The 6,000-nt window shown below is 48.0% G+C and overlaps 1 protein-coding gene across 1 annotated transcript in view; it reads right to left on the reverse strand.

The window, feature by feature from the left end:
- Positions 1 to 3,103, reverse strand: part of LOC138582274 (fidgetin-like protein 2) — a 192,758-nt gene extending 189,655 nt beyond the window's left edge. Inside the window, exon 1 of the mRNA XM_069653410.1 lies at positions 2,942 to 3,103. The gene's annotated coding sequence lies outside the window, so the exon portion shown is untranslated. The remainder of the gene's footprint in view (positions 1 to 2,941) is intronic.
- Positions 3,104 to 6,000: the final 2,897 nt, after the last annotated feature.

Below are 6,000 nucleotides of genomic sequence, written 5' to 3' on the forward strand. Positions count from 1 at the left end.
CTTTCTCCTGTTGGTGGTGCTGCTGGTTCAGGGCAAATCATCATTTAAGAGGGCTTCACCACAATTTCAGCTTCCACCCAACCCTGCGGCCTTCCACATAACGGGGTTCACAGGAAACGCGGGGACAGATGCCCCGGCTGTCTTCAGAAACATCTGGCCTTTAGATCGATGAGATGGAGGGGGGTGTGGGGGGGGGAGGTGCACCACTGCAGCCACTCTGCACTAATATGCAAATAAGGACCCCAGGCCCGGAACGCACCCCGAAACACCCCGCTAAATATTGCAAATAAAGTGCTTCTATAATAAAGCCTGCAGTGAAAGGTCTTTCTGTGTGCAGTCTCAGTCGGCTTCTTACCAATCAGAAGTCGAGCTGCCTGGCCACTGACTTCTCTTGGCACCTGATCTGTAAACTGATTACTACATTATTAAATTGGCACGAGCTTGAGAAGGCGGTCTGTCCCCTCTGGGGCATTTCAGTCAATGATGCAAGTATGCTTTGGTTACAGGCAGAGCACGAACGCTCCTGCATCTAAACACATCAATCCCTTACTTGCCCTGCTTGCCGGGGAGCCAGCACCCCGATCTGCTGGCTGGAGTCCCATGGGAGCAGCAGGCAAAATCTACTCCTCGGCTAACCCCTCTCCGAGACGACTAGCCTGTAGGCAAACAGGGGCGTTGACCTCTTGGCTGCTGGTTCTGAAAGGGTAGTGGGACTGGGGCAGAATCAGTCACATATCGGGCTGGGCCGGCGATGCAACACGTAACCTACTCTTCCCCAGGGCTACAGGTCTTTTAGAGGCAACCGCCTGTTGCTACAGGCGATACCAGTCTCCGGCCAATTACTCTAGCTTCATTGTCACATTAAGGTGTGGGATCAAGGGAGTCAGACCAAAACATCTGGAAGGCCATAGGCTGCCTGCCCTTGAGAACATCTGCATCTACTACATCTAGTGCGCACTGCACCTACAAATCTCTTCAGTTCCAATGGGATTTTCCACATAGCAAGATACATCGTAGCTAAGAATTATTACTGAGAAATAGCCGCAGTGGTCAACACGATACTTCAACATCATTGCAACGACTTGTGTTCCAAGCTGCAGAAAGTCCATCTGTCCTATGAAAAGAAATGCAGCACCAGGGGAGTCATTGGCCAATCAGGAGGCTAGGAATTCATGTGAATCTGACGCCAAGTGCCGGCCTTCTCGTCCGCTTTCCCGGTGCTCGAGCCACACCAACCCCATCGCCTTGCCACTCATACTTCCACTCAGTGGTGGACGTGGAAACAAGGAACGAGTGGTAATTTGGCTGCATCCAAAAAGGAGGGAGTGGGATGGTCGGACAGATGCCCTGGGTGGGGGTGAGGGGATTGTCAAGTGGGGGTGACCGGGATCCCAAATTTTGGCTCAAATAGTTGGATTTCATGTCTATAGTAATAATGTCTTCTAGAGTTTACTTACAAAATACACAAACTGCATACTAAAGCCACATGACAACATGTAACTCCCTCTAGCAACATGTTAGGCCAAAGTCTATCATTGTGGCTTCAATTTTCACATCTGAGTGATAAACTATAAGCCCCAGAATGCAATGTAATGCCAACTTGAAAAGCTTAGTTAACCCCACTGTGCTTTCAGTGATTTAAGACATGTAATAAAGTGGTGTAATAAGCATAGACAGATATGCAGCTTCTGTGTCACAAGCTTCCAGTCCAGCTCGGTGTCACTCCTGAGGTTGAAAACATTTGATTAGTGACTTCAAGCAACTTTATTTTTTTTGCATGTCAAGAGATAGTAGACTCATGGATCTAAATAAATCTTTAAATGGGTGCTTTGTGTTGCTCACTTTAACTATCACAGATTTGCAAGGGAACGGGCGCTTTGCGAGCTCTTTGAGTTGGACATGTCCCATCATGCACATGGAAGGCTCTGCCACGGATAAAAGAAATGGGTTTGCAACCCGAGCACCTTTAGGACCTGCAGAGGGAGAGGGTGAGGGAGATGAAGGAGAGGGAGAGGGAAAGGGAGAAGGAGACTGTCTAGCTGAGACTTGGGAAACGGGCAATGCTTGAATGTCCGGCCTGATCCGATTCTATATTTGCTCAGGAGAAAACGCGTTTGAGCCTTTGAACTAAAAGGTACGCTCTGTAAAAAGCAAACGTACTAGTGGCAAGACGTACCAATGAGTTAGATTACAATTCCATCTCTGCCAACACTGGAGTTCCACCCTCCCCGTTCTCCCCTCCTCACCCCACCCCCCTCAACAACTTCCCCCATTTGCTGCTGCAGTCCCTCGCTCAGACATGCAGCTTCCCAAATCTTGGCAAGGAACACAGTAAACAGTTTTATTATATCTACGCTGGTCATTTTGTTTTTCAAAGCATGGCGCCGATTTCTCTCAAGAAAAAAAAAAAGCAAGCAGCATCGCGGGCGACGGTCCTGGTTGTGAATAACGATCAATTGGGGCCAGACCACATGCTAGGGCTTGCTGGCTGTTAGCAGCCCTCCCTGACCACGAATGCGAGGGGGGGGCAGCTATAATATATACTAAATATACTTAAGCGGGGATGGAGAATTCACGCACAACAAATCGCTCCCGGAACAATCTAGAACCCGTTTTTTCTTAACTGGTGATTGCATGTATCCCCAGTGGGCCAACTTTTTTTTTTCTGCACTCCCCTTGCGGTGACATTTTTTGAAAATCCCTCCTCGACGCTTTAGAAAGAATAAAATAGAATTTTAAATCTTTAACCCCTGCAACTCATGGGGCATTATTAGCGACTCTAGCCTTCGGTCCCACTGGAATGGTGCCCATGCACAGAAATGCCAATAACGCACACACGTGTGACTCAAATGCCTTCTGTCAATTTCCAACTAAGAAAAAAGCACGATTGCTGTAGCAATGCATTCGACACGTGGACATGGCAGCAGTGCACTGTACTTACCCCCGGGCCTCTGCAGTGGCTATTGCATCCCACAAGAAGCAGCACTGGAATGCTAGCACAGGACTCAGTGCTGGGTTCGTGCCCGGCGCCTTCAGGGCTTCACACGCCAAAGCTGGTCAGTGTCCGTGAGCCACGCACACGGTGGCTGCCATCCACGCTGGATCCATTCTGTGGAGAAAGGGAACTGGTTTAATTTCCTATACGCATAATCCAACAGAAAGGCCTGGTGGATAAGAAGGGCAGATCACGCTGGGCACATGAAGGTCAGGAGAATAGTGCCCAGGGAAACTAATAGGAACATTTAAGATGTCTACTTACGGCCCAACAACAAAAGGAACATTGTGAACGTAGACTGTAGTCTAGATGAAAAGTTTTGTAAGGTGGGAGCTGGCTACCCATACCGGTATGGCTAGCTGTGTGGTAAAGGAGTGTGGTCTAATGCTGGTCAATAAGACGTGTGGTGGGAGCTACTGAGAGTAATCGACATTGGTGGCGTGGTAGCAGCCTCAGCGTGCCTGGGCTTGTTCATACATTGGCGTATGTGGCCCTGGCTGGGCCGTGCAGACCGTAATCTACGGAAGGGAAAAGGACCCGGATAGAGATCAGAGGATCTGAAATATCTGGCACAGATATAAGGGCGCGAAGGCTACAGCGCAGAAGGCGGCTTTGCGATAGCGTGGGTGCAAGTGGGTAATGCAGAAATAGGGATATGACCTAAAGTGCTTGTGATGAGTGGACAGTGTTTTGAAACGGATTTGAAAAATAAGTACAAGATGGAATGTTTGAATACATGAGGGGCTCAGGCAAACCCTTGAAGTTTGGCGGCTTCTTTGCCGGGCATACATTAAAATGTTACCACCGAGTGCACTGGGGAGAATTCATACTGGAACTCCCAATCAAGGGCCGCAGTGCGGCCCAGTCAGGAATAGAATGTAAAAACGGAAAGCTGGTGCTTAGCGAAAGACGAGCACGGTCTGACTAAACCAAATATGGACAGCCTGGCACCCTAGAAATGAAATGTTGGCTTCATAGGTATTTTTTCTATGTTCATGTGCTGAGAGACTTAATTTCAATTCCCAAAAATACATAAGAGAGCTAAATAAGGGATAGAAGGTGTCTACGAAAAGGCAATGGTTGGAGGCCAGGCAACGACAAAAAGATTCGGGGTAGGGGAAAGGGAGGCATTCATGTACATTTGCTTCCAGATCATCGCATCAAAACAGTTTGCAAGTGAGTGGGCGGGAGAGTGGGTTTGATTACTTACAAAAAATACAGAATGAGGGTGAAACCACCTCTTAGTGTTGCCTCCAGTCGAGGTTCAGCAATAACAAAACAAAATGCTCTTCAGCGCTGGACGGTGCCGCTAGAGTAAGAAGTGCACCACAATTGCTGGATAGTCTTATTATGCAGTGTTTATGGCCCCACAATACGCTCAAGTGTTACTCGAGGTAGGATAGTAAGAGGCCAGCTGGAGAGCGCAACTACTCCTTTTCTTTACTTGGATCAAACCTTGTCCTACTGAAGCAGGCATCTCATCCCCATAGAAACAGCAGGAAGCATGGCAGCACCAGGAGATTTCAGGTGCCAGTAAGGGCATTTGTCGAATAGAGCCAATTAAGAGCATCCGATAGGCTCAGAACATCTTTTGGGAAAATGCATTCATGTATGTGATGTAATGTCATTGATAAGAATCCTATCAGGCTAACTCAGCCCTCCATCTTTAAAAAAAAAAAACTTCTTGCAACAACTGCATCATACCATCACAATCCCTATATGACAATATCACGACCCATCTAAGAGCAAAAAGAGGAGCAATACAATGGACCATCGACGCGGGCCAGAGTACCACCAACACCCTGCCAGAAACCAGCACACAATCCACCACCACACAACTCGATTGACTCAAACCCATAAGCGAGGACTGTTTTGACAAACTAATAAAAGATACCAATACCGTTGGATCTCCCAACAACCCATGCCCACGGAGTATCTACAAAAAAAAAAACCTCAGCTACAAAACACCAGCCTTATACTTCTGACTACCAATTAATCTTTCCCTAAACACAGAAATAATAGAAACATTCTTCAAATCGGCGTATATCAAACCCCTCCTAAAAGATGAGACGGGAAATACATAGGACCATACTAACTATACAGACCTATATAAAATCTACCATACCCAGCAGAAATCCTACAGAACCACGTCTACAAAGAACTAATCAATCATGTAGAAAGCAACAGAATACTTAACCACTCCCATGTCGGCTTAGGACCCATGAGAGAACCGAATCAGCACTCCATGTACGGGACGCCCTAAAAATAAATGTGGACCACAGCATCAAATCGGCTCTCGTACCACTGAACATATGTTATGTGGCATTTATAGAGTGCCTACTGCGATTGGTATGGCCTTGAAGCGCTGAGGAGGAATGTAGTCAGTGGATTGAGAAGTGATAAGAGTTGAGAAATGCGAGTGTGCATTTATAGCCATGATAAAGGTAGGCAGGGGGTGGCCAGGTCCCCAACAGCAGCCCGATGCTATCAGGTGAGGGGACAGGTACTGTGACAGTTGTCAAAAGAGTCAGAGAGATCATAAGAGTCAAGAGCCAAGCTATGTGAATGGCTGAACCGAATTTTGCACGGGACTCAGCTGTAGCCTATTGGAGGTGGCACTCAGGCCGAGGGTGATGAATGTTTAGGACAGCTGTGGAGGAGGTGGGCTGGGCCTGCATGCGTAGCCCCCCCCCCCCTTGTGAATCTCCACCCTTTGTCACTTGGACAGCTGCATTCATCAAGGCTCTGCCCCCTTCCTCATGGCACCTTGTGTGAGGGCTCTGCAGGGGTGGAACAACAGCCTTATAAGTGGACAGAGAACCAGGGCTGGGTATCCTTTTTTGCTGCAGTGCACACGTAGGTGGGGGTAGGGGAGCTACAGAGACCATGCAGGTACACTTCTCCCTTTCCATCCCCTTGTTCACCTTCATTAACAACCTGCTGTTCTCTGCCCCTGTGTCTCTCTTGGTTTCTCTCTGTGTCCCCCAATCTCTGTCCCTCTCTGT

The sequence above is a fragment of the Ambystoma mexicanum genome, chromosome 3q, assembly GCF_040938575.1.
Source record: "Ambystoma mexicanum isolate Mex_15411 chromosome 3q, UKY_AmexF1_1, whole genome shotgun sequence".
Lineage (NCBI taxonomy): Eukaryota > Metazoa > Chordata > Amphibia > Caudata > Ambystomatidae > Ambystoma > Ambystoma mexicanum.